This window comes from Ovis aries, chromosome X, assembly GCF_016772045.2.
Source record: "Ovis aries strain OAR_USU_Benz2616 breed Rambouillet chromosome X, ARS-UI_Ramb_v3.0, whole genome shotgun sequence".
Lineage (NCBI taxonomy): Eukaryota > Metazoa > Chordata > Mammalia > Artiodactyla > Bovidae > Ovis > Ovis aries.
In genome coordinates, this window is record NC_056080.1 from 125,580,436 (window position 1) to 125,600,773 (window position 20,338).

The 20,338-nt window shown below is 40.1% G+C and overlaps 1 protein-coding gene across 21 annotated transcripts in view; it reads left to right on the forward strand.

Annotated features, from left to right (window-relative positions):
* ACSL4 (acyl-CoA synthetase long chain family member 4) overlaps nt 1–20,338 on the forward strand; it is an 84,716-nt gene that overhangs the window by 6,584 nt on the left and 57,794 nt on the right. For 5 of the 21 annotated variants that reach the window (XM_060408079.1, XM_060408078.1, XM_060408080.1 and 2 more), the window contains exon 1: nt 260–336. The exons of 3 other annotated variants lie outside the window; for them this stretch is intronic. The gene's annotated coding sequence lies outside the window, so the exon portion shown is untranslated. Of the gene's footprint in view, nt 1–259; nt 337–3,062; nt 3,234–3,408; nt 20,011–20,338 lie in introns of those variants that run through there. 13 more of the 21 variants (XM_060408077.1, XM_042242177.1, XM_027963303.2 and 10 more) reach the window with 3 other exon arrangements.

The window sequence follows — 20,338 nt, forward strand, 5'->3', positions numbered from 1 at the left end:
AGACACGCCACTGAAGACAATATTTGGCTTGGTTATTGGGTCTAAAAAAAATAAGGTCTCATGAATGACAAAGCATAACATCACTTGGCTATGCAAATATTATTATAAAGTCCTGCTGCTTGTAGTGAGACCAAAAAGGAAATTATTATTTTACAAACATGTGGAGTATGTTTAACATGCAAAGGCTTGTTACACAGTCAACGAAGAACAGTTGTTTTCTGCCCTTCCATAAATAACTAATGCCAAGAGCAGCCTGGCTATCTGTTTCAGCTTCTTGTTACAGGAGAGTAAAATCGGCAAGGTCTAAATATCAGTACCTGCTAACAGAGCTATCCTGTAAGTTGTTTGCCTTCAGTTTAATTTCCATGCTTTTTTATGTTGTATGTTGAATCTGTCAATTGCACTGTACATTTTCCTAACTTTTCTCCATGTTCTTATGTTTCTCTCTTCTGTTTCTAATTGGACTGGTTGTCCTGGGTAAACTTATTACCTAGGAAGCCTGATGTAGTGCAAGCACCCTGGTCTAGGAATCATAATTGTGATGGGAAATCCAGGCAGGCTCTGCTACTGGTTAGTTGTATGTCTAGACAAGTCGTTTAACCTGCATCTGTTTCTCTGTCTGTAAAATAGGGATAATAATCCCATGTCTTCCAAACTAGTAAACAGTGATGCAAATGTTCTCTCTAAAATGTCAGACAGGTGGCTTGGGGGATGTTTTGCTTCTGGGTAGTACACTTCTAGAGGGTTTCTGATGACAAGAAATTAAGCAAAGTTTATTTTGACCTTGAAAAATTGAAAAAAGAGCAGCTAGAAACTGTGTGGATATACTTGGTTTCCTTTTTGGAGATCTTCTATCCTCTTCGTCCTGAGTGTGGTTAACTAGAAAGGAAAAGGTGAGAAAAGGCAGATGATAAAGGTAGCCAGAACTGTTAGCATGGATGACTAGCATGTGATAAAGATCTTGAAAACACAACTAGTTTCTTGGTCTGATAAATATCTCTACATCTGTATTTACAGACATGCTTATACATAGGTATGTACATGCATAGATTCATACGTACAAACAAAAATTGATAGCTTCAGGCTCTTTCCTTTACACCTTCTAAAGCTGGAGGAACATTAGCAACCTGTGCTGACTCAGTGTTCAGAAAAAATTACCCAGTTGAAAAATTCTGGGCTAAATGCCTGCTAGAATCCCATGGACGGAGGAGCCTGGTAGGCTGCAGTCCATGGGGTCTCGAAGAGTCGGACACGACTGACCGACTTCACTTTCACTTTTCACTTTCATGCATTGGAGAAGGAAATGGCAACCCACTCCAGTGTTCTTCCCTGGAGAATCCCAGGGACAGGGAAGCCTGGTGGGCTGCCATCTCTGGGATCACACAGAGTCGGACATGACTGAAGCGACTTAGCAGCAGTAGCAGCAAAGGAAACTGACAAAAGTATATACTTTCATTACGAGTTTTTTTTGTTTGTTTGTTTCATTTTGGTCTGATTTATGTGGTCTACTGGGTCTGTTCTCTGTGTTTTCATTCCATCACTAGACCCTAAGTGTGTTGAAGGCAGGGATGATCATTTGTTTGATTTCGTTTGTGTTTACTATACTTGACAGTCCTCTGTACGCTGTTGGTGCCCAGTGAATTTTATAGATGACAAATGATTACTTATTTCTGCTATTACAACAAGATCTCATAAATAAACATGACAATTAAACTTGTTGTTTGAAGTCCTGAACTTTCTAGGTCAGTCTTGAAAAAAGAAGTTAGATGACTGCCATAGCAATATTCATAGGCATATTATATATAAGTGGGTGGGCCTGTTGAAAATTGGATGAGTAATCCCACTTCAAAGAAGTAACATATACAGGCTGCAGCTCTCAGCTCTCCAATTGCGGGCTTCCAACCACCTAGAGTGTCACCATCTGCTTATTAAAGATTCAAATTTCTCAGTCCCACTCAGATCCAGGTATCCATACTTTAACAAGCACCCCGGATGATTCAGATGCACACTAAAGTCTAAGGACAACTGTAGCCTGTAATCTGAGTTGGCCACACACACACACACACACACACACACACACACACACACGCGTTGTTACCTTCCATAATTATATGGGAAAATGAAAAACAGTGAAATGACATGTCCATGCCTAGCAAGAAAAGGAAGCTAGTTCTCCATTAAACATCAGGGAACTGGAAGAATACTGGCATTTTCTTTCTTTGGGTGATAAATTCTTGGCAGTTTGTCGTGGCTTATTTACAATTACGGTCTCTTTTGAAGCCCCGAGACAGTTCGCCAGCATTTTATTTTTAACAGCAATTTCTTGAATCTCTTGGGAAGATTATTTGTAGGACTGGCTCAGAAGCAACGATTAGGGCCAGTAAGATGTCACAGTGCTGCGGTGACATTTCCTTATCGGTTGTGAGCTCTTTTTGCCATGACACCATCGTAGAAACACAAGGCATAAAGTGAAAACCCTGTATTCTTGTGATATTTCATAAGTGGGGATCGCTGTATGGGGTCTTAATGCGGAGAGGCGCGATAGAGAGGCGTTAGGTGGGGCTTGGAGGGGCAGGATGTCTTAGGCAAAGAACGTTAAGATTCCTCTCTAAAGAGTACTTAAGTCCGAAGATGAGTATCTTGAAAGGGCAGCTGGAATATGACCCGAGGGCAACTTTCATTCTTGGGTGGAGTCCTGGGAAAGCGAGCCGCAGGTACGGGCGTGGGCCCATGGGGTAGCTCGCGGAAATCAGATAAGCTCCGGAACCTCTCCCAAACAAGCTCCATCACCGGGCGGCGGGTGCGGGAGCTGGACCCTAAGGCGAGCCCGCGAGGAGCCGTTAGCCGACTCGGTTCCCCCGCACCTCCCCCCGCCCCCCGCGTTCTAACGGCCCTCGCCGCCCCTCCTTTCGGCTGACGTCGGGGTGAGCGGAGGCGGGAGCGTGGGTGGGCTGAGCGGGCCGTCGCCCGCGATTCGGCCGGCTGTGCCACACCACCGCGCGCCCCCGCTCCGCCCGCCCCTCCGGGCGCGTCTTTTCCGGGCCCGCGCGGCGCTGCGCCTCGCCCCGCCTCCGTTGGCCCTCCGGGTGCGCGCGCGCTGCTGCGGCTTTTTCTCCGGCGTCCGCGGCGCGCCCCTCCTCGTCCCAGCGCTAGCGGGCACGCGGCTCCTTTCCGCCGGCTTCTGGAGTGCCGAGCCCCCGCCGGCTGCGAACACGCCACAGGCAGCGCCTCGGGTAAGTAGCCGTAACCGGAGAGGCTCCGGCCCCGGCACCCGTCCCCCGTTGCTGTGTCCCGGGCCCCCCGCTCTGGCCGCGCCACCATCCCACACCTGAGCCCAGAGGACGTGGGCGGGGGGGGGGGGGGCGTTCCTGTTCCCGAAATCCGTTCGCTTTCTTCCAGAGCCTGGGCGGTTTACCCGCCCGCCTCCTCCCGGGCTGGGAAGATTTCCCGAGATGCCGGCATCATCTCCTTTGCTGAGGTGTGGGGTCTTCGAGACCCTGGTCTGCCTCTTCATGCCACTAACCGCCTCCTCGAGGGCCAAAAGCTCTTCCTGATCGGGGTGCTAGGCTTTGCCATGACCTTTCCCCAGTGAGCACACCAGGGACTCGCCAGACCTCCAAACGACCTTTAGGACGCCCCCGGACCTCAACTCCATTTTGTCCGTTTCGAGTCGCTCTATGTCTGGGAGCTTGGGACTCTTTCTGGCTCTAGAAGCATCCGCCCTTCGAATTTGAAGGATGCCCTAGGTTCCGATATCCTCTTAGTTTCCTATCTTTAGGTGGGTTAGAAAACGACTGGTTTCTAGCAGAAGCGTGCTCTTATTTTTTCCTGTCCTACCTATCTACATCCCTGCCCTCCGTGGGTGCTGTATATTTAGCATCAGCTTTATTCACTTCCTCTTCCTCTCATTCGAGTGCCCTACAGAAAGAACTGTGGTCGATGTCTATAGCACAGAGAAAAATCGAGGAGAATATGATTCACTGCCTAACCCCCATTAAGGGGTTACATATTTTAAATAAGACGTCATTTCTCCTCTTCACTCCAGCATCTCCTCTTTCAAAGGCATTTTTTTTCCACTCTCTTGAAATGACTTTGCTCTAATCGCTCTTTTCACGTTAGAAGAATCAATCATCGCCCTAAGAAACAACGGCGAAATGGCATTTAAATGAGTCCCTCTGAAAAAGTAAGCAGTCTGCTCTATTGGTTAATGGTCTAATCAATGCCTCAGTTAGCTCATTTACAAAATTGAGGGTGTTGAACGAAGGTTCCTTCTAGTATTTTGATTTTAAGACCTGTGAATTCATGCTTAGTATTGTAACGTGTTGCAGCATAAGGGAGATTTAACCTGATGAAATCCATGTTTCCCAGTAGTTGCTTGTCACATTAGGTTTTCTTTTATATTACTTATAACAAATCCTTTTAATTGCTCTTGATGCATGCGTTTGTAGGCAGATAGCCAAAGACTGTACTGTCAATGAGCCTATCAGTTAAGATTTGCATAGTGTGAGGCCTCTTCCTTGAATTCTAAAATAGCTCATCTTTTAGATTGAAAAGAAGTGTGAAACACCTAAAACTCCTGTAAGAATTAATACCCTCTCTGCCATTTTGGCAGAGGATGAAACACTGAACTGTAACTCTTCTCCCAACGTAGAATAAAATACCTTATTGTTCTGCTAGAAGTAATTTGACACCTAAAAATCCACAGAAAGTGTAATGCAACAATAAACATCTTGAATAAATTCAATTTTTTCCCCTAAGCACCGATTTTAAAAATAAGTGATTCAGAAGAACATTTTTGAGTGTTTTGGGTAGGGGCAGGATGGGTGGAGAAAGGAGAGGCTTGCCCAGTTCGGTGGGAAGAGAAATGAATTGGGACTCTGGAGAGGCTGATGTGCAGTTCCAGTGGTAGCTAAATGTATAACCTTGAACAAGTCACTTTACCTCACTTCATTTTTGCATCTGTAAAAGGGTCTTGATGTTGTCAGAATACTCTGCATAAGTCCCCTAATTTGACAATACATATCTATCACAGTTTGCATTAAGGCTGTGCGGTAAATCATTAGTTAAGTCCTAAGTTATTTAGAACATTCTTCTCAAAGATCTGCTTATGCCAGTTCCAGTCTATATATGCATAATTCTTAATTCATCCATATCAAATGAATAACTCTGTGTGAAAGTCTATATATTGGGAAGCATTCTACAAAAGTCAGGTATTGTTCACTTCTGCTCGCAAGTGATGGGTGTGCATACCGCACTTTATTTTTCTTTAAAGGCTTTTAAGAAATCTGTATGGGAATGTATACAGACTGCCTTGTAACTGTAATTGGCTAGGCAACTTGAAAAGAATGTGCAAGCACCTCATTCATTCATTTGTTTGTTCCTTCATTCAACTTATCTCATTCCTCCATCTGTCATTTATTCTGTGCCAGGCCTCTAGGGTATGATGGTTGAGAAGACAATCCTCTGCCTCCAAGGTTTACTTTTATAGTCCAGGATGCAGACGATGGTGGTGAGGGTTGTGGAGAGATAGTTTTGTGTGTCAGTTTATTTTTATTAACAACAGTCAAATCAGGGACATAAAATCCTGGGGAAGTTAAGGCTCCACAGGGGAGGAAGAGATAATTGTGTTAACTGTAGCCTGTAGACTCTCTTCTTGGTGTTCCTTTTCTTTCTTTCCATTCCTTGACTTTCAATTACTGAGACTTTAGCAAAAATGAAAGATTTGGTTTTTTTTTTTTTTCACTCCTGCTGTTGACTGGTTTTATATATTCCTTTCATTTGTTTCTCTTTTAGCTGTTTAAGATAGTTGTACATTCTTATACAATTGTAAAAAACAATACCCTTTAATTTTCTTAGTGGTAACGTCTGGCATAACTGTAGCGTAATATCACAAGGAGATTGAAGCAGGTACAATCCATCCACCTGATTCAGAGATCTCCAGTTTTACACGCACTCACTTGCGTGTGTATACTTAGTTCTGTGGGCTTCTCTATAGGCAATATACATAAGCAATATATAATGGTAAAGAATCTGCCTGCCAGTGAAGGAGACATGGGTTTGATCCCTGGGTCAGGAAGATCCTCTGGAGAAGAAGATAGCAACCCACTCCAGTATTCTTGCCTGGAAAATCCCATGGACAGAGGAGCCTGGCCAGCTACAGTCCATGGGGTTGCAAAAGAGTTGGGTACAACTTAGCTACTAAACAACAACAGTTTGTCTCTATGCAGTGTTAGCACATGTAACCACCACCACAGTCAAGATACAGAACAGTTCCATCACCCCAGAGGTCTCTGATGTCCTTTTATAGCCATCCCACTCCCTTCCTGACCCCCTGGCAAACCCTAATGTGTTTCCTTTGTCTGATTGGTGTTTTTTCACCCAGTGTGATTGTGTGGAGATTCTTGCAGGGAATATATCTTGTATCAATAGTTCTTTTCATTCTTGAGTTGTATTCCATGCTGTGGATGTATTATAGTTTAATCATTCACCCATTGAAGGATATCTGGTTCTTCCTTGTACTTTGTAACCTGTTATGAATAAAGCTCCTATGAACAGTTATGTACTGGTTTTTGTATGAACATAAATTTTCATTTCTCTAGGATAATTGCCCAAGAGTGCAATTGATGCTTGTATGGATGTTTAGTCTCTTAAGGAACTGCCGAACTGCTTTCCAGAGTGACTGTGCTATTTTATATTCCCTCAGCAATGTATGAATGGTTCTCATCTTTGCCAGCACTTGGAGTTGTTACTATTTTTTATTTTTAGCCGTTCCAATAGATATATATACGGTGATATCTTGTCATAGTTTTAATTTGCATTTTCCTAATGGCTATGATGTTGGACATCTTTTCACGTGCTTATCTGCTATCTCTGTATTTTCATCAGTGAAATGTATGTTCATGTCTTTTCTCCATTCTCTAGTTGGATTTTTTTTTTTTTTACTGTTCTGAGAGTTCTTTATATAATTCTCAATACTAGTGCTTTGTTGGCCACGTGGTTTGCAAATATCTTCTCCCAGCCTGCAGTTTGCATTTTTGTCCTCTTCATAGGCAAGTTTCACAGAATAAAAGTCTTTAATTTTGATGAGGTCCAGTTTGTCAATTTTCCCTCTTATGGATAGTGTGAAGGAATCTTGTGTACCTTTGTTATTTAATTATATTCCTTGCTGTTCTGTATAACATCCAGTACTTCTGTAAGCAGTGTGAACATTTTTTCTTTGGGCATTCCTGGAGCTCAGATGCATTCTTCAAACAAGTGACCTTGATGGCTTAGAGTGTGAATCCATACTTACACATGTTCTCACTGGATTAAAATGGCTGCCATCCTTTTGTGCCTTCAATATATAATTTCTGTCTTACCAGGCAGTCACCGTAACATTAAAATTAATATTTTAAAATTAAGTATATGCGTCATATGCCAAGGAGATTTTTGGTTTCACTTTCTAATTTTAAAATATTTTGGCAAAACTGTGTAGTTTCTAATCAACATTTCTGGTAAGTACTCCAAAGAAAAAAATTTGAGTTCTCATTTAAATATACTTTGAAAGTCTGCTTCTGCATTTTGAGTAGTGAAGTTGCGAATAGGATAGATTTAGTAGGCTTGTTCTGCTCAGCATAATGAATAGAATGTTGAATTTGTCTGTCTAGACTGTATATTTTTCTTTTATAGTAGCTACTTAATGTTCATTTTAATTATCTTTGAAAATAAGCATTAGTTTTAAGGTAGCTTACAAGTACCTTATTCTGAAGTACCTATATTCTTACAAGGTAGCTTATTCTGAAAAATAAATGTGCTCATGTTTGAGAACTTACAGGAAAAGCTTAGTGATTGATTTTTAAGAGTATTCATTTCTGTAAGGGGGCACTGAAATTATTAATTGTCCCTTCAGTGTCACAATATTTGCTCAATAAATGTATAGCCAAGATAGTGGATTCCTAGTTGGAAGAGGTCAATCATTGGTGTGAGACAGTGGTGGGTAAAGTACTACCTGTGACGAAATCCTGCCCACCACCTGTTTTTGTAAATACGTTTCTGTTGGAATACAGGCACATCCATTCATTTATGTGTTGTTTGTCTGCATTCAAAATACAGTGTCAGAGTTGCAACAGAGAACTTAACGGCCCTGAAAGTCAATTTACTCTCTGGTCCTTTACACAAAAGTTTGCCCAGAGATAAAGCAACCTTATAATAAATTATTGAGTCTTTATGCTTTAAAGGAAATTTAACAAATGTTACCTTGACTTTTAGTACCTTTTAGGTATATTTCCATGTGGAAATTGTGGTTTGGAAGAGCGTATTCATTTTCTTTATTGTGTCCAAAGGCACTGATCTAGGGGCATCGTTAAGGAATGGATGAAGAGTTGGAAAAGTTGATTTTTGTCAAGTGTGGGCTATTTCAGTGTGAATGTCAGTTTGCAGGTTTGCTAACTGGTGAGATTCAGAAAGAGGCCTATCTAGTCGCGATATCCTTTGGAGATTCTGTTGTGTGCCAGAGTGGTAATGACAGAGTATGGCAGTTCTGTTGCTCCTCCTCCCAAAGTTACTGTGCTCTTTAAATACATAGCAGTTTGAGCCTGTCAAGCTGAACTTAAGACTGTTGGTTTATTATTTTGTGTGCACAGCTTCCTTTTGTAAGTTAGAAGTTCATACTTTAGTTCTTTTAAATGCCCCACCTACAAGTAAGGTTGAAAATGGAAACTGAGTTTGCACTGTTTCACTGTATATTTGGAAAGAGATGGGTCCCTGCCTCACATCATACTCCAAAATAAGTTAAAGGTGTATTTTTTAAAATCTATATAGATATTTTAAAAACTTCTGGAAAGCACAACACACCGTAACAAAGTTGAAAAGTCATATGACAGGCTGGAGGGAGGAAAATAATTTCTATATATGCCATGGAAGCTTTTATTGACTTCCACTTAACTGAACCACCATATTAAATGACATTCGTTTGTTTTGTAAAACACACTATGAACTGAACACTTGCTATTAGTAGATTGGTATCTGGTACGCCAGGCTTGTGAACCCACCAGTACAACAGATGCTTTTGTTACTCAATTATTATGAATTAAAATAATTAAATTAAAATATGAAATATTATTTTATTATAATTACTGTGCTTGTTCTTGTTTTTGTAAATATAAAATTTATTTTCATATAACTTGATACAATCTGAGTAGTGAGGAATTGAAGTTCTTACTGAAAATTTACATATGAAATGATATGATGTCTGGGATTTTCTTCAAATTATACAGAAGTTGAGGTTCAGAGTGCATAGAGATGTGAAAGAAATAAAATTCAGCAAATACAGATGATAGTTGAAGTTGGGGGATAGGTTTATTGTAACAAAAATAAATGGTGTATTTTGAAATGAGTTGATGAAAGCAAGTTGTAAGTTAGGTGTGTGTAAGACAATGATAAAAGATTTGTATAAAATATATATATAAATCTGAAGGGTGCTCCACTAATAGTTCCTTGCAAGTATCTTCTAAGTTCTTTGAAGTTCTGCATTATCTAAGAATTCAGTTTAAATTTCTTTACAGTCAGTGGGCCTGGAGTTAAAGAAAGGTTTTGGCCTTCTGGCCCTTTATCAAAAACTTGTTGAATGAGTGTACATTTACCACAGATAAAATGAAGATAAAATGAAATGTTTGTCATGAGCATATTTTTTTATGATTGTCCACCTTAGTTGACTTTGTTAATTAGATAAATCTGTTCCAAATAAAATTAGGTTAAAAGGTTTCTACTATGTAATATCTATGCTATGTAAAGAGCTCCTACAGATCAATAAATAAAAGGTACCTGTTAGAAAAAGTGGCAGAGGGTTGTGATTGGCCTTTTACAAAAAAAAGAAAAGAAATTGAAATAATGATTCAAAAAGAAAAGATGCTCAACTTCACTCTAGTAATTAGGGAAATGAAAACCATTTTTTTTACCAAATACATTGGCAAAAACTGTAATATCCACTTTTAGAAAGGAATGGGCACTGTCATACACTTTAATGAGAGTGTGAATTGTGTAGCTTTTTGATAGAGTGCCAAAATCCTCTCATTTTTAAATGTGCATATATTTTTGACCCAGTAATTCTGTAGGAAGCTATTCTGGGTAAGTATCTGCACATTTGTATAAAAATAAAACAAGATTTGAAAGCAATGAAGCTTGGTAACGGTGAAAACTTGGCAGCAACCTAAATGTCCACAAGAAGGGGAACGACTTAAATAATAACATGCTGTTCTGTGGAATAATATGAAGCTATGAAAGGAAAGAAATCCCTTAGACCTATATAAATGGACATGGGAGTTCCAAAATATGTTGTTAACAGGTGGAGAGAATTATATAACACTCCATATACCATGATTCCACCTATCTAAAAAGACAAAACCTTGCCATGCATATGGATAATACAGAGGTGTGACTGATTGATAGGCACCGTGCATTGTTATCTCTAGGGCAAAAGGGACTGGTGTTAGAGGAAGGCATTATAGAGATACTTATACTTTTTACCCTATACAATTCTATAATGCATTTTAATATATGATTACCCTTTTGATAGTAGTTTTACAGATTCCTCATATGCAACATTACACATTGAAGGATGTTTACAATGCAGTTTCTTCATTGTGCTTTATACAATAACATTGTGCTAGAAATGGGGTGAGTGCCTTGTATTTAGAGAGTACTTAGTACTTTAACCAGAGAAGGCAATGGCACCCCACTCCAGTACTCTTGCCTGGAAAATCCAATGGACGGAGGAGCCTGGTAGGCTGCAGTCCATGGGGTCACTAAGAGTCGGGCACGACTGAGCGACTTCACTTTCAGTTTTCACTTTCATGCATTGGAGAAGGAAATGGCAACCCACTCCAGTGTTCTTGCCTGGAGAATCCCAGGGACAGAGGAGCCTGGTGGGCTGCCGTCTGTGGGGTCGCACAGAGTCGGACACAACTGAAGCAACTCAGCAGTAGCAGCAGTAGTACTTTAACAAAGGAAGAACATTATTTTTAAAACTATTTGTATTTTCTGAATGTTCTGCACTGAAAATATAAGTATAAAAAAAGAATAAAAACACTATAATCCCATACCCAGGGAGATCTATTGTCAGCTTTTGGGCACACGTGTGCAAACATATGTATCTTCTTTCTACAAAAGAAGGGTTCTTAGTGTACATACTGATTTGTAACTTGCTTCCTTTAACTGGACTCTATACAGTGAGCATCTTTCATGATCGATAACTGTAAATAAGTGAAAAAGACATACTAGTGGGAAAAAGAACAACCATGTGCCAGGTAAATGCAGTGTTCCACTTAAAATAACATTTCGGGGACAAACTATAATCTTCAAGCAAAGTCATGGCCACCAAAAGTAAATAACCAAGGAATGAAAAAATTTTCAATGTTAAACCAGTTCAGTTCTGTTTTGAATTTATGCATGTTGGTTAAGTTGTAGTTACTAGTAATGATATATAAGTACAGTATATTAAAAGGTCATTAGGCATCTTTTGGGTGGGGTTTGGTTTTAATGAAGATTTTAAAACTGAGCTTGAACAGTTATTTTGGTTCAAAGAAAAACCAACTGCTCTGACTAATTTTTGGTGAATGTGTGGGCGTAGTTGTGCTCTTTCACAGCTTGTAAAAGTAAAGAAAATCTGGGTGTCTGTGGCAACATGAAACTTTGTCTATGGTATCTCAGTCTACAGTAAAATTGAACATTAGAAGTGTGTTGCAGGACCAAGTTTGATTTGTATAGTATGTATTCTGCTTATATGTCATCGAGAAGCATTTATTAAGCACATCTGCTATAGGCTCATTATAACCACTTCTGGGTTTATACTGTGGGATTTAGAGGTGAAAATACCTTACTTTATGATGAATTCAATAGAGTATTTAACAAAAGAATATTCTACCTTGTAGACAGTGATGTTAATGTGACGGCCCAGTGTAGCTGCTCGTATTTTCATTACGGCAATTGAAATAGCATCCCCATTCTCCAAGGCCTTTCTGGAACTGATTTTGCAGCAAGAGGATTTTTTTTTCATAGGCACTGTGAAGTTAGAAGATTTTATAGGGGAGTAAAAATCCCATGGCCAGAGGAGCCTGGCAGGCAACAGTCCATGGGGTCGCAGAGTCAGACATGACTGAGCCACTAAGCGTGCACGCAGAATAGAGTTTTCCCATTTCTCACAGGTGCGTGTGTGAATATAATAGAATAGATGAGACTATTAACAGAGGTATTTGAAACATTTATGGTGGCTTCTAGCGATTGTTAGGAAGTTAAGGCAGTGGAAGGCATGGTGAAATACCTGTTTTCTCTTAGGTATTCTCTTTATTACCTTCAACATGTGCCCGAAGCATTCTAATACTGTTAAAAAAAGAAATGACAGGGTTTTGGAGGACCACTCCCCTGGGGGTACCCCGGTGATGTCATAAAAAAAAAAGGTCTGCAAAAATGGGCAGAGCTGCTCCCTCTGAAATGGTGGTCATTCGTTTTTCTCAGAATAGATTAGTCATTTCTGCTTTTCAAATGAACTGCAAGCTGAAAACTTCCCACAGACAGGAAACAGAAACTTGGTTGAATGAGCTTAAAGTTCAGTTATGGCTTTGGAAACAGAAGAGAAGACATAACTAGCTAGCACTAGTACCTCATGGGATGCATCCAAGTGAAAGGTGCTCTGTTCTTCATGACTGCTGAAGATGGTAACTCGAGAAGTAGCTTCAAAGAATAGTTGAAAAACCGTAACTTGACTCAGGGCTGGAACTGAGCAGAACTAGCCATAAATAACTGTCAGATGAATGTGTTTCAGACAAATAGAGTAGAAAAGAGAAAAGCAGGCCGGGATAATGGTTCTTATACTTGGAACCACAGAAACCTTTGAGATTTGGTCAATTGCAGCTTAGTCTAGAATGGTCTAAAGCCTTTGATAAAATATTTGGGACTCCATCTGTGCATTTCCTTACAGAAGTAGGTTAGAATATCTGTGAAGAAAGTGATTTCCATACTCTGGAAACTAGAAAAGGCAGGGCTCAGGCTCACTGTTTGGTGAATTATAGCGACCTGCAGATGGGAAAGTATGTAGTGTTTATTTCCCTCAGTAGAAAGAAATGTCAGTATTAGCATATTCATTCAAATATAGTTACATGTTATACATTTTTAAGCAAAATGACTGAACTTAGAAGGATATTATACAACTCAGATTTTCCACCAGAAATTTTGGGATCCCTTTCCTTCTATTTTGTTTTTAGTGTCAAGTGTAAAGGCCAGGATTTTTCTGTAAAAGCAGGTTTTTAATTTATGCCCTTATGTACATTAATTTTAATAATCTCTTGATCACCAGGAGATCGTTGAGAATTAAACTGTTAATAAGGGAGTAGCTTTCTTTAGGAAGTATCCTCCCAAATAATTTACTTCTTACAAGTAATTTTAGAAACGACAGCTGCAAAATGGAAACCTCCCTGGTGAATCTCCATTCTCTGTTTTTTATTCTTGTTTTGAAATGGAGTTCCCCAACCTCACTATTCCAGTCTTTCTTTTAGGACTGAGTAGAATTGAATCAGGGATGATGATTCTCAACCCCGGAAGTACAAATTGTTCACTGAAGTTGTAAAGACACGTGCACTAGTCCTGCTGGCTGACTTGAATCCTAGCTCAGTAGGGTCCTTTTGCAGTCACTGTAAGTATAAGGAGTCTGCAAAGGAAGACTGTTCTACCTGGCTCTTGGGAGGAGAATATTCCAGTGCTCAGATAGTTACCTAATCTCTGTCTTACGTCAGTGGTACCCTGCATTTGGGCCATTGTTCTTTGGTTATATGAAATGTTTGTGTGGAGTGATTGGCCTATAATTGCAATGATATACATGTGGTGAAATGGCAGAGTTGTTCCTAACTCAACTTTCAGACCACTGATCTTTTTCTCATAAAGCCCCCAACCCTTAACGATTGTGAGGTGTTGTTTTTTTTTTTTAACTTCTTAGGGAGAACGTGTGTTTCCCTGGTGGCCCAGTGGTAAAGAATCTGCCTGCCAATGCAAGAGACTCCAGTTTGATCGCTGGGTTGGGAAGATCCCCTCGAGGAGGGCATGGCAACTGACTCCAGTATTCTTGCCTGGGAAATCCCATGGATAGAGGAGCCTGGCAGGCTATAGTCCATGGGGTCACAAAAGTCGGACATGACTTAGCGGCTAAAAAACACAAGGAGGAAGTGCTTCCTATTAGTCTTGCTTCTAATTGTCCTCAACTGATGAAGACTGTTGTCCACCTCCCTCTGTGCCTTTGATTGAAGGGCCATGTTGCTTAGGGCATTGCCCACAGGAAAGAGGAGGTGGATGCTATACTAGGGCATGACCAAAGGAGTGGGAGGTGGCTGTGAGCATAGTCTCTAGCCAGAACGTCTCTTGAGTTTTGAAAACTAGGAATCGCAACTCCAGTTTAAAAGACATATTTTAGAAACCAGCTGTAGCCTATCGAATCCCTAAACTAAGAGAATATTGAGAAGCCTTGCAGTGTTTAATCTGATGATATCACAGTCCTCAGTGGAAATCTGCAAAATTGAGTCAAAATTCTTTTTGTCTTCTTCAAATCTGGGATTGTTATGATACACTTATATGTTACTTTAATGACTTTGATGAGATGCACGCAACTCATTTTGATGCAGCTAATTCTGGTTGAAAGAATTACTTTTCAACCCAGACTAGATTTCTTCACTCTTGCATTGTTTCTAGCTGTTGTAACACTAAGGTCATTTTATTTGTCTGATCTCTTCTAGATGTCATAACATTTTGTCATGAGATCATGAGAAATGTTTCTTCTGCTTTGAGAGGAGTGATTAGGAATCTGTTTAGGATGGAAAATCTATTCTTCGATTTGTTGCCTCTACTGCTTACCTCTACCTGCTGCATGAAAGAAAATCAATAATGTCTCAAAGCCTCACAGTTACGTATTTGAGTTACATAAAATTGTTCTGTGGAAGAATTTGTTTTGAGTTTGGTACTTGGCTGGCTCTGAAGCCATGTTTTGCTATTGCTTGACCTTAAACTTTTTTTTTTCTTTTTTTTACTGGCACTGCCCCATTGCTGATGAAAGATCAGGATGTTGTCTAGGTGGGCTTGGCACCAGGTGCCAAACCTCAGTACCTTTCTCTTCTATTCTCAGGCACAGCAGCCCTGGAAACCATCAAATTGAGGTGCTGGAAGCATTTTGATAATATCTTTTCTTATTCTTTAAAAATCTGGCCCGTCGCTGTCACAGAACCATCAGACCTCAACATGTGTGCTTAACGGAGAACGTTTGTTTTCAGAACCACCTCTGTGTTGACCTTAGTTTTGCTTTTGAAGAAGAGTAAGCAGTGTATTGCCCCATGCAGTACATGAGAAAGCAAACCGCTTTTACTGCTCCTCATATTGTTTGCAGATGTTTGTAGGAGGATTGAATTATAACTTAATTTAAAGATGATATACTTTTGCTTAACAATTCACAAAAATAACTGCAAAAGGATGTCTTAAAGGTGGATTACATTGCAGATACAGCAGAAATTAATTGCTTTAGAGATAAATGGGTGATTTCTACTAGTAGAAAGTATCAACACTGTTGAAATTGCAGCAAGTTTCTTGGCTGACCTTTTTATGGGAGCACATAATAGCCCTTCCTTAAGCACTGTTCCATTGAGATGGGAAAGACTTCTGCTCTGCTTGGGAGTTCTTAGTACACTGGTGCTTCTTTTTAAATCTTTTTTTTGAAATTCTTGTTTTGGGTCTCATCTGCAGAAATACCTTATTGATGCATTTGCAATACTCAACTAATGAAACTTCCAGGTAACAGAACCTCAGTTGGGTGTGTTTTGCAATGGCACTAACCTACTCCAAATTTTACACTTGCCAGAGTAGTATTATAACCAGAAGGCTGTAACCTGTTTGTAAGAGCTGGGTAGCAGTCTGCAGATGAAATTGATCCAAACCTTTTAGTTTTCTGTTTGTGTACTTCAGCTCTGCATTTTCTTTTCCTTTATTTCTTTCAGAACCTCACTTTCATCCTTTGGCTTTGCATAATTCTTCTTGCTCCAATATTTAAAGATTTAAAAAAAAATACATTTTGAGCAAGCCAGCTGGTCCCTAAGCAGTAACAGGTACAACTGGATAATTCTAGAGGGAAGCTATTAGTATTAGCTTTTTATTAATAAAAGGTAAGATGATCATCTGATTGGGCACATAGGGTTGAGGGTTGACTCCTGGGTGATACTCCTTTCCTGTTTCAGGTGTATGTCTGCTCTCTGTGTTAGTCTCATGGCCTCTTTTTAAAAAAAGTTTTTAAAGATTTCTCTGATGTGGATATTTTAAAAGTCTTTATTGGATTTATTACAATATTGCTTCTGTTTTATGTTGTGTTTTTTTAGCCACGAAACATGCAGCTCTTAGCTCCTGGATCAGAGATTGAACCTGCACCCCCTGCATTGAAAGGCAGATTCTTAATCACTGGACCACCAGGAAGTGCCTAGTCTTAGGTCCTCTTAAAATGTTATCTATTGAACACTAAGCTCCGGAAGGAGAGGAGGGCATAGTAAATGTTCACTGGATTTTTCATGAATGAATGCATGTTCATGTACCTGTAGCTGCCTGGAATTTGACAAGTAGAAATACTACAACTAAAAATATTACAAAAGAAAAGGGTTGGGACTTCCCTGGTGATCCAGTGATTGAGAATCTGCGTGCCAATGCAGGAGACATGGGTTTGATCTCTGGTCTGAGAAGATCCCACATGCCACGGGGTAACTAAGCTGGTGCGCAACAACTGCTGAGCCTGCGATCTAGAGCCTTTGAGCCACAACTACTGAAGCCTATGGGCCTAGAGGCTGTAGTCCATGCTCCGCAACAAGAGAAGCCACAGCAGTAAGTCTGTGCACCACAACTAAAGAGCAGTCCCCACTCACTGTAACTAGAGAAAGCCCGAGGGCAGCAATGAAGATCCAGTGCAGACAAAAAGTAAATACATTTTTTTTGAATTAAAGGTTGTTACTGGCTGTACTTTTAATTCCTTCCCTCAAATGTTCTTATGGTGGTTGGTCTTCAGCAATGATGATTACAAAATCAAAGAAAATAGAGACTCAGCCATTTATTTCCAGCTTCAGTGAGTCTTTGCCTAATAGGGTAACTTCACTTTCATATTATGAAAGGCGATGCATACGTTGTTGAGTCTTTATAGCTTTTGGTTGTCATGCTAGAAGGCATACCTTCTTCAAAGCTTCTATCTATGAAAGAAGTTTGATTCCACAATATTATTCTTTAAATGTAGGAATCTTTTTAACCAAATGGATTTTTTCTTCTAGGTTTAAAAGGTGTGATCTTAATACATGGTTTATTTTTAAAAATAAGTATTTCATGTTGGAATAATGTTAGATTTACAATGAATTTGTGAACCTAGTACTGATGTTCTGGATATCTTTCCCCCAACTTCCCCTAAGGTTAACATTTTACGTAACAGACAGTGGCACAGTACTTTACAGCACAGAATTTGTTTGGATTTTCCTAGTTTTTCTACCAAAGTCTTTATTTTTCTTCCTGTTCCAGGATCCAGAATTGTTATACATGTTTCTAAGAAACGTGTATGGATAAAAAGACAAAACAAAGTAAGAATAACCCCCTACCCAGAGACATCTATTGAGATTTTTAGTATATATCCTTCCATATGCCCCCAAACTTTTTGAATGCCCCTAAAACACTGGGTCTTAGAAAAGACCCTGATGCTGGAAAAGATTGAGGGCAGGAGGAGAAGGGGATGGCAGAGGATGAGATGGTTGGATGGCTTCCCCGACTCCACGGCCATGAGTTTGAGCAAGCTCCAGGAGACAGTGAAGAACATGGAAGCCTGGCATGCTGCAGTCCATGGGGTCGCCAAGTCAGGCACGACTGAGTGACTGAGCAACAACGACAGAACACAGAATGTGCTTTATATACTGCTTTGTAATTGCTTTTTACACTTAGTATAGCATTTACTTTTTTGGTGAACATGTTCCCACGTCTGCTATTTTTTAATATAGTTTAATCTATTCCCTACCCTGAGGGTTTTTTTTTTTTTTCATTCTATGTGGCTTGCAGAATCTTAATTCCCCAACCAGGGATTGAACACATATCCTCAGCAGTGAAAGCACCGAGTCCTAACCACTGGACTGCCAGCAAATTCCCTGTCTTTAGTTATTTTGTTTCCATTTATTTGTTCCATTAGCTCTTCATGATTAAAGAGAAACCGTATGTATTCTCAACCTTTTTCCCCCAACAAACCTGAGAGATAGGACACTCTTATCAGTAACAGTGGCTCACTAAATCAGTCATTCTAAATAGGTGTGTATTTGGTTGAACTGTTTGAAATTGCTATTTGGGGGGTTATGCAACAGTTGACTATCAGCAATTTTATATGGCTCAACTTAATAGTTTTTTTTTTAGTTAAAAAGAAAATCTTTATTTGTATTTTGAAAAATTTCCGATAAAAATCATGTTCATTTACTAAGACAAAATATATTCTTTATTTCTACTAAAAGTGGTTTAAGAGGGACTAAAGAAAAACTGCCAAAATCAGTTCATGAAAGTTTATTTTAAAATGTGGGATAATACCACCTAATAGTTTTAAAAATAGCTTTCTAAGTCATTCTGATCCGTTTCCTTCCTTATCACTCCACTCAGAATCCCTGGCATCTCACTCTGAGATTCTCTGCATTTAGAATGATAAGCTGACCCTGAAAAATTTCACCAGGTAAAAATGTTGACAAACCACCTTCTAGGTGTCTCTGATAAAAAAAATCCTTAAAACCTATGCCTGTGTTAATAATATATGCAGAGAACTTGAAATCTGGTGAATTGTATCAGTATGCTGAAAATAAACTTCTGAGCATTTAACCTAGGCTCTGCAAGATGCAGGCTAATTGGTGGCTCTGCCTCCTGGTTCCATATCTGTATTGGAGAAAGCCAGGGGCACTGGCGCCACCCAGTGGTTCCTTGTAGAGTAGCAGCTGATGTTGCTCTTAATGCTGCTGCTGCTGCTTAGTCGCTTCAGTCGTGTCCGACTCTGTGCGACCCCATAGACGGCAGCCCACCAGGCTCCTCTGGTCCCTGGGATTCTCCAGGCAAGAGTACTGGAGTGGCTTGCCATTGCCTTCTCTGCTCTTAATACTACTTTCAGTTTTTTTTTCTTTCCTGTTTTCCGTGTTCATGGTCTCACCTTCCTTTGCTTCTCTCCATCTGTGCCAATTGCACTAACAGATTTCATTTAGCCCAGCTGATGAGAATCAGAGCAGTACCATAACCATATAATTTTGCTGCAATATCCTTATATCAGTAAAGGCTTTGGAATATGAGACATGAAATCATAGATGTAAACATCCTGAACAGACTGTTACTTGCTCTGCTTGTGAAATCATTATTCCTACCCAGAATGGCCATAAGCTTTGTATTCTACCAGAATGTGGCATGTCTCATGTTTAATTTCAAACTTCTCAATAGATGAGAGGAAGTATTCCTATACATCTCAGATATGAAGAGGCATACATTTCTGCCTAGCGTGAAAGATTTAAGTGGGAATTCATTCTTTAGTCTCCTTCCTCTTTAGCGTGACTTGTTATTTCAGTACAGAACTGTTTTGCAAGCACCTACTGTGTACCTGTACTGTGCTGGGTTCTCGGGATTATAGCGGTGATGGAGACAGACATGACTTTTGTCCTTAAAGAGCTTATAGCCCAGCTGGGGAACAGAAACTTGAATATGTTTAGGTGTTGTGCGATATGAGCACTGGGAAGACAAACAGCAGAGGCACCTGACATAAAGTGGGGAGGTCAAGGAAGGCTTTTTAGAAGTGTCATTTAAACTAAGACCTAAAGGAAGCCAAGAAAAGGGAGAAGAGAATGTTCTTGGCAAAGAGAAAAGCATGTGCTAGATGCAGAGGTGAGAGATTAAGCTTGGTGCTTTTGAGAACCTAAAAGAAGTTCGTGATGGCTGGACCTGTGAGATCAGCTCATTTCAGCTTCACAGCAGTCCCAGGAGGTAGGAGCATTATTCCCTCCATTTCAGGGTTGTGGCAAATGAGGCGCAGAGGGTACATAACTTGCCCGAGGTCACTCAACTCTAGTAAGTGGCACCACCAGGAACTGGACCCAGGCCGGCTGGCTCCAGCACTTTGGTTCACAATTGCCCTCATCAGGGCGGTGTGTTGTGTGTACTGGAGCTTCACTGTTGAAGCATAGCACCTTAGCCTTTTCATCTGTGGTCTTTTTTTTTTTTTTTTCTGATGGGCCAAATTAAATAAAATCTTTCTTAGTAAGCTGAATATTAGGCTGTCCTGGATACAGCCTCTTCCAAGAACTAAAGCTTA